General features: G+C 39.1%; 2 non-coding genes across 2 annotated transcripts; both read left to right on the plus strand.

The window, feature by feature from the left end:
* Positions 1-1,175: 1,175 nt before the first annotated feature.
* On the plus strand, positions 1,176-1,282 carry LOC127742148 (small nucleolar RNA R71). The gene has a single exon (XR_008003335.1). It is a non-coding gene; the product is annotated as a small nucleolar RNA R71 (small nucleolar RNA).
* Positions 1,283-8,694: 7,412 nt separating this feature from the next.
* Positions 8,695-8,802, plus strand: LOC127741977 (small nucleolar RNA R71). The gene has a single exon (XR_008003164.1). It is a non-coding gene; the product is annotated as a small nucleolar RNA R71 (small nucleolar RNA).
* Positions 8,803-14,961: the final 6,159 nt, after the last annotated feature.

A 14,961-nucleotide genomic window follows, 5' to 3' on the forward strand; every position in this document is an offset into this window, starting at 1 on the left:
AAAAGCTTCCACCACAGTGGGGTCAAGATCTTCTTGCTTCTTTGCTTTCTTAGCTATAGTTGGGAATGGGATGGGCAAAGGCTCTTCAAGCAAGGTCTTTCTCTTTGGCTCCTTGACCTTTGGTGATTCTTCCTCATCTTTATCAACATTTTCATCTTTACTCCTCATCACCTCCACTTCTTCTCCTACCTCCTCATTGTTTGTCTACTCACCCAACTTTGATGCTATAGCCGCATTCTTATCCAACTTAGTACCACTTCTAATAGTAATGGCATTTATGCTTCCTTTGGAATTGGGTTGAGGTTGGGAGGGCAAACTACTTGAGGTTGAAGCTTGTTGGGTGCTTTGTGTTGTTTGAGGAGGGAGAATCAAACGGGTAAGGGCTTCGGCTATTGTAGCCATGTAAGCATCTTGTTTCTTATGGAACTCTCTTTGTTCTTACATGAAGGGTGTGAATTGTGTCATTCATGTGGGATTGATTGGAGGGAGGGGCTTGGTTAACTTCAAAAGGATTGGATCGACTATTTGGATGTTGATACTTCACTTGAGATGGAGGTTGTGGGGGTTGTTGGTACAGTTGTTGGTATTGTGGTTGACCTTGGGGGAATTAGTGGTAGTAGATTTGAGCATTTTGGTTAGGTTGAGCTTGGGGAGCTTGGTTCCACCTTTGGTTTGAGTTATCTCTCCACCCTTGGTTTTGATTACCTCCTTGTGGGTAGGGTCCTTGGTTGTAATTGGGCCTTTGTGGGTAAGGGTTAGCAACCGCCAATGTAGTGTACTCCTGGATTTGAGGGCACTTATTGGTGTAATAAGTGGTACAAGCACAAACACCACATATCCTTGATGGTCTTTCTATCCTAGGAGGTTGAGGTGGAGCATTTATCAAAGCTTGAGGGATTTATTGCCCTTGGGTGATTTGCCTCAACAAAATAGTCATCTCACCGAGGGTCTTAGTCAAAATTGCGTCTCCGGAGGGGGAAACCTCGCTCATAGCTTTTGGTTGTGAACTTCTTGCCCTTGGGTGTTGAGTTGAATCCGCTAGGTCCGATATAACTTCCCATGCTTCCGCTGCGGTCTTGTTTTTGGTCAATGATCCTCCACTCGCGGCATCTAGGAGAAGCTTATCTTGATGGTGCATTCCTTGACAGAAATAACAGATAAAAACCAACTCATCAATCTGGTGGTGAGGGCAAGCCTCCAGCAACTTCTTAAACCTCTCCCAATATTCATACAAAGTCTCCCCATCTCGTTGCATAATGCAAGAGATCTCTCTTTGCAACTTGTCTATTTTCTGAGGAGGGTAGAACTTTTTCAAGAACTCTTTTCGCAATAAGTCCCAATTGGATCTAACTTCCCCCGGCTGAGTATAAAACCACTCTTTCACTTTTCCCTCCAAAGAGAAAGGGAAAGCGAAGACCAACACCGCAGCTTCATACATTCCATGTCTTCTCGCAGTTGTACATGCAACTTGAAAATTCTTAAGGTGCTTCAGAGGATCTTCCCCAGGCAATCCATTGTACTTGGGGAACAAGTTGATTGTGCCAGACTTAAGCTCAAAATTCGGATCCAAGGCTGGGTACAGAATCTAAAGTGGTTGCAAGGTGAGATCAGAAGCTCCAGCTTCCTTCAAAGTGATCCTTTGCGGTGGATCCGCCATGATGGTGTCACCTGAGTCATTCAAAGATAATTCAGTACTTCCGACATATGAATAGAGAGTCTCCTCGTTGATTGGAGAATGATGGTCATGGATTGGTGGTGATAGTGAGTGGGAGTAATCCTCAAGGGAGCAGGATTCACTATGCATAAAAGCTAGCCGGCGCCGAGCTTGCCTTATACGGGTTAAAGTTCTTTCAATTTCTGGATCAAAAGTGGCCAAGCTCGGGTCTGGAAGTGACCGTGTCATTCAACTGAGGTGGCAATGAAAGCATGCAATTATGAAAAGCAAAACAAAATAGGCAAGTAAACAAGAACTAACTTAACAATCTACAACTACCAAGATTAACTAAAAAGAAAAGTAGTGTCTACTGATGATAAGTCATCACATGCTAGTTTTGCAAGCATTTTTCACTTGTTTCATTAGTTTTTATGCACTTTCTTGCATTGTAAGTAAGTAATTTGGAGTGGAATTGTACATTTTCTTTGAATCAATCAACCACCCTTTAATTGACACAAAATCATGAAGTTTAAGCTAAAATTAGCTGGTTTTTAAATGAATTCTAAGCTTTGTGAATTTCGTGATACTTTGATTGGTTGTTTTGATTACTTGTAGGTGAAGAAAAGAAAAAATTAAGAAAAGCATGGACTAAGGGGAATGCCCAAAGGAAACAAGAAGTATAGCCAAAAAAGAAGAAAAAGCGTGGCATCATTGAGAAAGGAGGGAAGCTAGGTTGAGGGAGTGAACCGATCTTTACAAAGAACCAAAAAAAGGGGAAGCAAGGCACAAAGCTGAGTTAACTTAGTTAACTGATCATTAAAGAAAGCAAGGCAAGAGCATAAAGCTCAGTTCACTAAGTGAGCTTTATCGGGCTTCTTCAAAAATAAATTCAAAGCAAAATCCCAAGGAATGAAGCCACCAAGTTTCGAACTCATGACCCAAGGGAAGCAAGGAACGCTCCTTGCAAGGAAAACAAGCAAAAATTGGCCAAAAAGCATTCCCCAAGGTTCGAACAAGGGACCTCATGCTATAAAGCTTGCAAGGAAAATAAGCCAAAATGATTTGGCAAGGATTCGAACCTGGGAGCTCCATGAAAGGCAAGGAAGGAGCGCTCCACTCTTCCAAGGAAATCAGCATCAAATTGCTTCCACCAAGGATCGAACTTGGAAGCATGAAGCCCAAAGCCCAACTGAGCGCTACTCTCCCCCACTCCCCATATATTGGCACGCTAGGAAGAACACCAAGGCTGGACGCACATCAAATTGGGCAAGGAAAGCAAGTTTGGGCACTCAGTTTAGTTTTGCAACTGAGCCATGCCCTGGGAGTGCACCACGACTCAATTTTGAGTCCAAAAATAAAATAAAATCCAATTCTTCACAAAATTAAAAATCTCACTCTAAATTCTAAAATCCAAAAATAGGAAGTGTATTAAAAACCTCAGTCATGTGAGTTATTATTACTTGATACGACCTGGTACACTTGCCGGTGAGTTTCGTGTTGGATCGTTTTCCACACATCAAGTTTTTGGCACCGTTGCCGGGGATTGAAATGGATTGACAATGATTAAGTGAGGTGGTGATCTAGATTAAGCATTTTCTTTTATTTTTGACTAACACATTAACTGTTTGAATTTTTGCCTAAGCTAACCAAAACTTCATTCTAGCAATAGATTGAAGTCTCACTGGTTTTCTGGTTTCTGTGTGTTTCTTGTGTTGTGTTTGTATGTCAGGTACCAAGAGAGCTATCCCCACTTTCTCTGAAACTAACGGAAGAATTCTTCTAAGGTTGAGAAGAGAAGAAAGAGGGAAAGGCATTGCTGGAGAAGAGGATTCAGAAGAAGAATTCCAATAGATGGAGGAACGTTCAACAAATCCAACAAATCCACCAGGAGGAGTGGACAACAACAATAGTCAACCACAGAGGAGAGTACTGGCCTCTTATACATTTGCAAACTCTAGACATTGTGGGAGTAGCATTCTTACCCCTAATGTCAATACAAATAACTTTGAATTGAAGCCACAACTCATCACATTGGTCCAAAACAACTGCTCCTTTGGAGGAGGGCCACTTGAAGATCCAAACCAACACCTATCCACCTTCCTGAGGATTTGTGACACTATCAAAAGCAATGGTGTGCACCCTGATATCTTCAAGCTGCTGTTATTCCCATTCTCTCTCAGAGACAAAGCCACTCAATGGCTAGAGACATTTCCAAAGGAGAGCATCAACACTTGGGATGATTTGGTGAGCATGTTTCTTACCAAATTTTACCTACCTCAGAGGATCATCCGATTGAAGACTGAAGTGCAAACATTCACACAATTGGATGCTGAAACTCTATATGAGGCATAGGAGAGATATAAGGCTTTGCTCAGGAAATGCCCACCAGAAATGTTCACTGAGTGGGACAAGCTGCAAAACTTCTATGAAGGACTCAATCTAGAGGCTCAAGAGGCACTTGACCACTCAGCTGAAGGCTCTTTGCAACTGATGAAGACTGCAGAGGAGGCTCAAAATCTCATTGACATGGTGGCAAATAACCAATATTTCTTTTCTCACCAAAGGCAATGCCAACCATCACAGAGGAAGGGAGTGCTAGAGTTGGAAGGAGTAGACACCATCTTAGCCCAACATAAAGTGATGCAGCAGCAAATTCAGTAATAATTTAAGTAAATGGCTAAGAGGATTGATGGCCTACAAGTTGCATCAGTGAGTGCCACAAGCCAACCATCAACTCCTTGGGGACAGAATAAAGAGAATCAAGAAGACCAACAGCAAGAGCAAGTCCAATATGTGCACAACCAAAGTTCTGGACAGAATGAAGTGTATGGTGACACTTATAACCCATCTTGGAAGAACCACCCAAACCTTAGATGGGGAGACAACCACACTCAGACTCAACAGCCATGGCAAAGGAATTCAAACCAAAACTACCCAAGAAATAACCAGCAAATTGACATTGAGAAACCATCAAACTCATTACCAAGTGACACCATTCCTTATCCAAAAGAAGAGTGCAAAGCTATACAATTAAGGAGTGGAAAGACATTGGTGGACAACAAGGAGGCAACCAAGAAGCTTGTGGACAGCAACAAAGAACCAACAGAAAAAGAGGAAGCTAGTAACAAGGACATGACAACAAGAAAAAATGTCCCAGTGAAGCTCAAAGAGAAAAACAACCAGCCACACAATTCAAAGGAAGAAGTTCCAGGACAGCAGCAAGTGGAGAAGAGCTTTACACCTCTACTGCCATATCCTCAAAGATTCAACAAAAAAGCAAAGGATCAACACTTCCATAAGTTCCTTGAGACTTTCAAGAAGCTGGAGATAAACATTCCTTTGGTTGAGGCATTAGAGCAAATGCCTCTGTATGCCAAGTTCTTGAAGGAGCTCATCAATAAGAAAAGAAGTTGGCTGGAGAAGGAGACCGTGCTACTCACTGAAGAATGTAGCGTTGTGATTCAAAAGGGAATCCCACCAAAGCTTAAAGATCCAGGGAGCTTTGTATTTTCATGCACATAGGCAAAATGACATTAGACAAAGTTCTTTGTGATCTTGGAGCTAATATCAACTTAATGCCCCTATCCATGATGAGAAAGCTTGCTATAGAAGAACTCAAACCCACTAGGATGTCATTAGTAATGGCTGATACATCAATCAAGACACCCAATGGAATTGTGGAAAATCTATTAGTGAAGGTTGGAGAGTTTATCTTCCCTGTAGACTTTGTAATCTTGGACACTGAAGAGGAAGGAAACAATTCGATCATATTGGGAAGACCATTTCTAGCAACTGCAAGAGCTATCATCGACGTGGAAAAGGGAGAAATGATCTTCAGAGTGCACAATGAGCAAATAGTCATAAATATTTTCAGATCAATGCAACATCCCCCTGAGCAAGAGGATTACTTGAGATTGGATATGGTAGAGAGCTTAGTGGATATGCTAGTTTTGCAAGCATTTTTCACTTGTTTCATTAGTTTTTATGCACTTTCTTGCATTGTCAGTAAGTAATTTGGAGTGGAATTGTACATTATCTTTGAATCAATCAACCACCCTTTAATTGACAAAAAATCATGAAGTTTAAGCTAAAATTAATTGGTTTTTAAATGAATTCTAAGTTTTGTGAATTTTGTGATACTTTGATTGGTTGTTTTGATTACTTGTAGGTGAAGAAAATAAAAAATTAAGAAAAGCGTGGACTAAGGAGCATGCCCAAAGGAAATAAGAAGTGTAGCTAAAAGAGAAGAAAAAGCGTGGCATTATTGTGAAAGGAGGGAAGCTAGGTTGAGTGAGTGAACTGAGCTTTACAAAAAACCAAAAAAAGGGAAGCAAGGCACAAAGCTAAGTTAACTTAGTTAACTGAGCATCAAAGAAAGCAAGGCAAGAGCATAAAGCTCAGTTCACTAAGTGAGCTTTATCGGGCTTCTTCAAAAATAAATTCAAAGCAAAATCCCAAGGAATGAAGCCACCAAGTTTCGAACTCATGACCCAAGGGAAGCAAGGAACGCTCCTTGCAAGGAAAACAAGCAAAAATTGGCCAACGATTTCTCATCTAACCAGCAAGTGTACTGGGTCGTCCAAGTAATAAACCTTACACGAGTAAGGGTCGATCCCACAGAGATTGTTGGTATGAAGCAAGCTATGGTCACCTTGTAAATCTTAGTCAGGCAAACTCAAATGGTTATGAATGATGAATAAAACATAAAGATAAAGATAGAGATACTTATGTAATTCATTGGTGGGAATTTCAGATAAGCGTATGAAGCTGCTTGGTCCCTTCCGTCTCTCTGCTTTCCTACTGTCTTCATCCAATCCTTCTTGAACCTTTCCATGGCAAGCTGTATGCAAGGGTTTCACCGTTGTTAGTGGCTACCTCCCATCCTCTCAGTGGAACTGTTCAACGCACCCTGTCACGGCATGGCTATCCATCTGTCGGTTCTCAATCTAATTGCATTAATACTCGAGGTACAGCAGAGCTCCACACCTTAATCTATGGTGTGTAGAAACTCCACCGTTGAAAATACATAAGAACAAGATCTAGGCATGGCCATGAGGCCAGCCTCCCAAGGATCAAAAGATCTAAAGATCAAAAGATTCCAAAGATCAGAAGATGAAAATACAATAGTAAAAGGTCCTACTTATAGAGAACTAGTAGCCTAGGGTTTACAGAGATGAGTAAAAGACATAAAAATCCACTTCCGGTCCCACTTGGTGTGTGCTTGGGCTGAGCATTGAAGCATTTTCGTGTAGAGACTCTTCTTGGAGTTAAACGCCAGCTTTGGTGCCAGTTTGGGCGTTTAACTCCCATCCTTGTGCCAGTTCCGGCGTTTAACGCCGAGCAGTTTTGAGCTGATTTGGAACGCCAGTTTGGGCCATCAAATCTCGAGCAAAGTATGAACTATTATATATTGCTGGAAAGCCCAGGATGTCTACTTTCCAACGCCGTTGAGAGCGCGCCAATTGGGCTTCTGTAGCTCCAGAAAATCCACTTCGAGTGCAGGGAGGTCAGAATCCAACAGCATCTGCAGTCCTTTTTATTCTCTAAATCAGATTTTTGCTCAGGTCCCTCAATTTCAGGGTAGTCATCATTCAATTGAAGGATCAACTCTCCTCTGTCCATATCAATCACAGCTTTTGCTATGGCTAGGAAAGGTTTTCCACGGATGATGGATTCATCCTCATCCTTCCCAGTGTCTAGGATTATGAAATCAGTAGGGATGTAAAGGCCTTTGACCTTTACTAGCATGTCCTCTACCTATCCATAATCCTTTTTCATGGATTTGTCTGTCATCTCTAATGAGAATTTGGCAGCCTATACCTCAAAGATTCCTAGTTTCTCCATTACAGATAGTGGAATTAAGTTTATGCTTGACCCCAGGTCACACAGAGCCTTCTCAAAGGTCATGGTGCCTATTGTACAGGGAATTAAGAATTTACCAGGATCCTATTTCTTTTGAGGTAATGTCTGCCTAACCAAGTTATTCAGTTCATTGGTTAGCAAGGAGGGTTCATCCACCCAAGTCTCATTACCAAATAACTTGGCATTCAACTTCATGATTGCTCCAAGGTACGTAGAAACCTGTGTTTTAGTAATATTCTCATCCTCTTCAGAGGAAGTATATTCATCAGAGCTCATGAATGGCAGCAGTAGGTTCAATGGAATCTCTATGGTCTCTAGATGAGCCTCAGATTCCTTAGGTTCCTCAAATGAGAACTCCTTTTTGTCTAGATTACATCCCATGAGGTCTTCCTCACTGGGATTCACGTCCTCCTCCTCCTCTGTGCATTCGGCCACACCAAGTAAGGTTATGGCCTTGCACTCTCTTTTTGGGTTCTCTTCTGTATTGCTTGGGAGAGTACTAGGAGGAGTTTCAGTGACTCTTTTACTCAGCTGGCACACTTGTGCCTCCAAATTTCTAATGGAGGACCTTGTTTCATTCATGAAGGATCAGAGACTATGTTTGCTAAGCTAGAGGGGCTCTGCTCAGAATTTTCTATTTGTTGCTGACAGGATGATGGAAAAGGCTTGCTATTGCTAAACCTGTTTCTTCCACCATTATTAAAGCCTTGCTGAGGATTTTGTTGATCCTTCCATGAGAAATTTGGATAATTTCTCCATGAGGGATTATAAGTGTTTCCATAGGCTTCACCCATGTAATTCACCTCTGCCATTACAGGGTTCTCAGGATCATAAGCTTCTTCTTTAGAAGATACTTTTTTAGTACTGTTGGATGTATTTTGTAAACCATTCAGACTCTGAGAAATCATGTTGACTTGTTGAGTCAACAGTTTGTTCTGAGCCAATATGACATTCAGAGCATCAATTTCAAGAACCCCCTTCCTCTAAGGTGTCCCATTATTCACACGATTCCTTTCAGAGGTATACATGAACTGGTTATTTGCAATCATTTCAATGAGTTCCTGAGCTTCTGCAAGTGTTTTCTTTAGGTGAATGGATCCACCTGCAGAATGGTCCAATGACATCTTAGACAATTCAGACAGACCATCATAGAATATATCCATGATAGTCCATTCTGAAAGCATGTCAGAAGGACACTTTTTGGTTAGTTGCTTGTATCTCTCCCAAGCTTCATAGAGGGATTCACCTTCTTTCTGTCTGAAGGTTTGAACATCCACTCTAAGCTTGCTCAGCTTTTGAGGAGAAAACAACTTGGCTAAGAAAGCTGTGACCAGCTTATCCCAAGAGTTCAGGCTATTTTTAGGTTGAGAGTCCAACCATACTCTAGCTCTGTCTCTTACAGCAAAAGGAAAAAGCATAAGCCTGTAGACCTTGGTATCAACCCCATTGGTCTTCACAGTATCACAGATCTGCAAGAATTCAGTTAAGAACTGAAAAGGATCTTCTGATGGAAGTCCATAAAACTTGCAATTCTATTGCATTAGAAAAACTAATTGAGGCTTTAGCTCAAAGTTGTTTTCTCCAATGGCAGGAATTGAGATGCTTCTTCCATGTAAGTTGGAATTTGGTGCAGTGAAGTCACCAAGCATCTTCCTTACACCTCCACCATTGTTATTGGTTTCCGCTATCTCTGCTTCTTTTTCAAAAATTTCAGTATAGTCCTCTGCAGAGTGTTCTGTTTTAGCTTCTCTTAGCTTCCTCTTCAGAGTCCTTTCAGGTTCCAGATCAGCTTCAACAAGAATGTTCGTATCCTTTCTCCTGCTCATGTGAAAAAGAAGAGAACATAAAAGAAAGAGGAATCCTCTATGTCACAGTATAGAGATTTCTTTATGTGAGTAGAAGAAAAAAAAAAGAATAGAAGAAGGAGAAAATTCGAACACAGAGAGGGAAGAGAAGAGGGTTCGAATTATGAGTAGAAGAGAAGTGTTAGTAAATAAATAAATAAATAGAAGGAGATGAGAGAGAGAGGAATTTTCAAAAATAATTAAGAAGAAAAGGAAAGTATTTTTGTTTTTATTTTAAAATAAAGTTAGAATTCGAAAATTAGGAGAAGAATTAAAATTAAAATTAAAATTTAAAATAATTAGTTAATTAAAAAGAATTTTGAAAAAGGTGAGGAATTTTCGAAAATTAGAGAAAGAAAAGTAGTTAGGTGGGTTTAAAAAAAGATAAGAAATAGTAAAACAAACAAAAAAGTCAATTAGTTAGTTGAAAAATATTTAAAAAGGAAATTAAAAAGATTTGATTTTTATAATTAAGATTGATTACTTGACTAACAAGAAACTAAAAGATATGATTCTAGAATTTAAAGATTGAACCTTTCTTAACAAGAAAGTAACAAACTTGAAATTTTTGAATTAATCACATTAACTGTTAGTAAAGTTTTCAAAAATTATGAAATAAAGATAAGAAAAAGATTTTGAAAATCAATTTAAAAAAATTTTTCAAAAATATAAAAGAAAAATGAAAAATATTTGATTTTTGAAAAAGTTTTGAAAAGATAAGATTTTTTTAAAATTGAAATCTTGACTTGAATAACAAGAAACAACTAATTTTAAAAATTTTTGACTAAGTCAACCCAAAGATTTCAAAAATTTTGAGTAAAATAAGGAAAAGATATTTTTTGATTTTTTTAAATTTTTTTTATGAGAAAGAAAAACAACTAAATGACTCAAAACATAAAAATTATGAATCAAAACACATGATGCAAGCAAGAACACTATGAATATCAAGATGAACACCAAGAACATTTTGAAGATCATGATGAACATCAAGAACTTATTTTTGAAAAATGTTAAGAAAAGAAAAACATGCAAGACACCAAACTTAGAAACTTTTCATGTTTAGACACTATGAATGCAAAAATGCATATGAAAAACAACAAAAGACACAAAACAATAAAATATGAAGATCAAACAAGAATACTTGTCAAGAACAACTTGAAGATCATGAAGAACACATGCATGAGTTTTCGAAAAATGCACAAATTTTTAAAACATGCAATTGACACCAAACTTAAAATTGACTCTAGACTCAAACAAGAAACACAAAATTTTTGGTTTTTTTATTTTATTAATTCTTTTGGATTTTTTTCGAAAATATCTTTTTGGAAAAACGAAAACAAATAAAAAATTTTTGAAAGATTTTTGAAAACTTTTTAAAAAGAAAATTACCTAATCTGACCAACAAGATGAACCGTCAGTTGTCCAAACTCGAACAATCCCTGGCAACTGCGCCAAAAATTTGGTGCACGAAATTGTAATCTCAATGGCACCAACAGCTTGGTATGCACAATTGTAATATCACTCTTTTTCACAACTAACTAGCAAGTGCACTGGGTCATCCAAGTAATAAACCTTACATGAGTAAGGGTTGATCCCATAGAGATTATCGGCTTGAAGCAAGCTATGGACACCTTGTATATCTCAGTCAGGCGGATTCAAATGGTTATAGAGTTTTGATAATGAAAAGATAAATAAACATAAAATAAAGATAGAGATACTTATGTAAATCATTGGTGGGAATTTTAGATAAGTGTATGGAGATGCAGTGTTCCTTCTGAATCTCTGCTTTCCTACTGCCTTCATCCAATCCTTCATACTCCTTTCTATGGCAAGCTGTATGTTGGGTGTCACTGTTGTCAATGGCTACTTCCCGTTCTCTCAGTGAAAATGGTCCTCTACAGTTTCCTGCATGGCTAATCAGCTGTTGGTTCTCGATCGTGTAGGAATAGGATTTACTATCCTTTTGCGTCTATCACCATGCCTTACAGTCGCGAGTTTGAAGCTCGTTTCAGTCATCCCATCCCAGATCCTACTCAGAATACCACAGACAAGGTTTAGACTTTTCGGATCTCAAGAGAGCTGCCAATGGATTCTAGCTTATACCACGAAGACTCTGATCTCACAGAATGGAAGGCTCTGTTGTCAGGAGAGGTAACCATGCGTCGTGGACCAGGAATCCAAGAGATACACACTCTAGATTTCGCAGGTAGAACAGTGTCAGGCACGCGCTCATAAGTGAGAATGGTGATGAGTGTCACGGATCATCACATTCATCAGGTTGAAGTGCGAATGAATATCTTAGAATAAGAATCAGCATGAATTGAATAGGAAACAGTAGTAATTGCATTAATACTCGAGGGACAGCAAAGCACCACACCTTAATCTATGGCGTGTAGAAACTCCACCTTTGGAAATACATAAGTGATAAAGGTCCAGGAATGGCCGTGAGGCCAGCCCCCAATGTCTAAGATCGCATTAACTGATCAAAGATAGATACCAAGATGAAAATACAATAGTAAAAAGTCCTATTTATACTAGACTAGTTACTAGGGGTACAGAAATGAGTAAATGATGCAGAAATCTACTTCCCGGCCCATTTGGTGTGTTCTTGGGCTGAGCATTGAAGCTTTCAAGTGTAGAGATCTTTCTTGGAGTTAGACGCCAGTTTGTAACTTGTTTCTGGTGTTTAACTCTGCTTTGCAACTTGTTTCTAGCGTTTAACGCCATAATAGGGCAGAAAGCTGGCGTTAAACGCCAGTTTGTATCATCTAAACTCGGACAAAGAATGGACTATTAGATATTGTTTGAAAGCCCTGGATGTCTACGTTCCAACACAATTGAGAGAGTGCCATTTGGACTTCTGTAGCTCCAAAAATTCCATTTCGAGTGCAAGAAGGTCAGAATCTAACAACATCAGCAGTCCTTTGTCAGCCTCTGAATCAGATTTTTGCTCAGGTCCCTCAATTTCAGACAGAAAATACCTGAAATCACAGAAAAACACAAAAACTCATAGTAAAGTCCAGAAATGTGAATTTTTCTTAAAAACTAATAAAAATATATTAAAAACTAACTAAGTCATACAAAAAACTATGTAAAAATAATGCCAAAAAGCGTATAAATTATCCGCTCATCATTTATCTTCTCCTAATTCGAATCTTGCCTATGGTATTACTGGCCTCTTACTCATTATTTTGTGATAATGTTCTTCATGTTGCTTGGTGTAGAATATGACAAGTTTGAAAACAAGTGTTGGGCTGTCTTCTTTCTTGCTTCTTGAAGTGAGCTTTCCACTTTTGGGGACCATAGGATTCGAATGGAGTGAGAAAGCAAGGCTCCTTCCACACCAATCTTAAAAGGTTTGCTCTTCCTCGAGCGAAAGGAAGAAAGGAAAATGAAAAAAGTGAGAGAGAAGATAAGAGGAGAAGAGTTATTTTCGAATGGAAGAGGTGGTGAATAAGGTAGTAGGGAACACGGTTATATAGAGGGAGGGGAAGGAGGGTTTCGAATTTAATGAAGTAAAAGATAAGGAAGATATAATTCATATTTTAATAAAAGATAGAAAAAGATAAGTTTTAAAATAAAAAAGATATGAACAAGATAAAAAGATAGGGTAGAATATATGAGAAAGATTTTAAAGATTTGAAAAAAAAGTTGCAAAGAATATGAAATTTGAAAATTATTTGAGAATAATTGAAAAAGATTTGGAAAGATTATTTTAAAATTTGAAAAGATATGTAAAGAAATTGAATTTGAAATATAATGATTTGAAAAAGATTTGGATTGAAAGTTATGGAATTTCAGAATCAAAATTTAAAAAGTTTGGTTGAATCAAAAGAAGATAAGATAAAGAAAAGATAAGGTTTCTTTACTCCCTTCTGGGCATTGAACGCCCAACCAGTGCCCCTTGGCTGGCGTTCAACGCCAGGTTTGCTTCCCCTTGTGGGCGTTGAACGCCCAGTCCAGGCTGCCTAGCTGACGTTGAACGCCATGCTGCTACCTCTTTAAGGGTGTTAAACACCCAATCTTCACCCTTTTTTGGCATTCTATGCCAGAAAGGTGATTCCTCCAGGGTGTTTTGCTTCCTGTTCTACATCATTATGTCTCTGTTTAAACACTGTTAATGATCACTAACATTAAAAAAGAAAAATAAAACTAATTATGAAGAAAACTAACTAAAAAATGAAATTAACTATAGAAATGGAAAATAATATGCTATTGATCATTGGGTTGCCTCCTAACAAGCGCTTCTTTAATGCCTTTAGCTGGACTTCACTGTACTTAACTTAGTAGCAGTGTTGAGCCTCCTGGCTCAATATCTCCTTCAAGGTAATGCTTGACTCTCTGTCTGTTGACAGTGAACTTATTCTCTGGGTCTTTACCTTGATGTTATATGTACCCATCGGGTGATACACTGGTAACCATATAGGGTCCTTTCCAACGGGATTTGAGTTTCCTTGGAAATAATCTGAGTCTTGAGTTAAACAGCAGAACCTTTTGGCCTGGTTCAAAGACTCTGGAAGCTTTCTTCCTATCATGCCACCTTTTTGCTTTTTCTTTATAGATCTTTGCATTTTCAAACGCAGCTAAGCGGAATTCGTCCAACTCATTCAGTTGGAGTAGCTATTTTTCTCCTGCTGCTTTAGCATCGCCTTGTGTTCCAGTTCCACTGGCTGATGACAGGATTTTCCATACACCAATTGATATGGTGATGTTCCTATAGGGGTCTTGAAGGCTATTTTGTATGCCCATACAACATCATCAAGCTTTCTAGCCCAATCCTTTCTAGAGGAGCTTACTGTCCTCTCCAAGATTTACTTTAGTTCTCTATTTGAGATAACACCCTGCCCATTTGTCCAAGGATGGTTTGGTGTGGCCATTTTATGGCAAACTCCGTAACGGCTTAGAACAGAGTCAAGCTGTCTGTTGCAGAAATATGTACCTCCATCACTAATCAATGTCTGAGGGACACCAAACCTTCTGAAGATGTTCTTCTGGAGGAACTTCATTACTACTCTAGTGTCATTAGTGGGTTATGCTATTGCTTCGACCTATTTTGGCACATAATCTACTGCTACCAGGATGTAGGTGTTTGAGTATGAAGGTGGGAAGGGTCCCATGAAGTCTATACCCCTTATGTCAAATAACTCAATCTCTAGGATTTCTTGTGAGGCATGTCGTGACCATGAAGGAGATTGTTAGCCCTTTGGCAACTGTCAGAGTTATGGACAAACTCTCTAGAGTCCTTAAAGAGTGTGGGCCAGTAAAAGCCACTTTGGAGAACCATTGTGGCTATTCGCTCACCTCCAAAGTGTCCTCTATAGTCTGAGCCATGGCAGTGCCATAGGATTTTGTGTGCTTCTTCTTCAAACACACAGGGTCGGATGATCCCATCCGAGCATCACTTAAAGAGATATGGTTCATCCCACAAGTAGTACTTTGCATCATGCATGAGTTTCGAGCTTGCTGCCTATTGTACTCTTTAGGAATGAATATTATAGCTTTGTAATTTGCAATGTCTGCAAACCATGGTGCTGTCTAAATGGCAAAGAGTTGCTCATCTAGAATGGTTTTGGATATGTTAGTGGAGTGGAGAAAATCCCC

The sequence above is a fragment of the Arachis duranensis genome, chromosome 9 (assembly GCF_000817695.3).
Source record: "Arachis duranensis cultivar V14167 chromosome 9, aradu.V14167.gnm2.J7QH, whole genome shotgun sequence".
NCBI lineage: Eukaryota > Viridiplantae > Streptophyta > Magnoliopsida > Fabales > Fabaceae > Arachis > Arachis duranensis.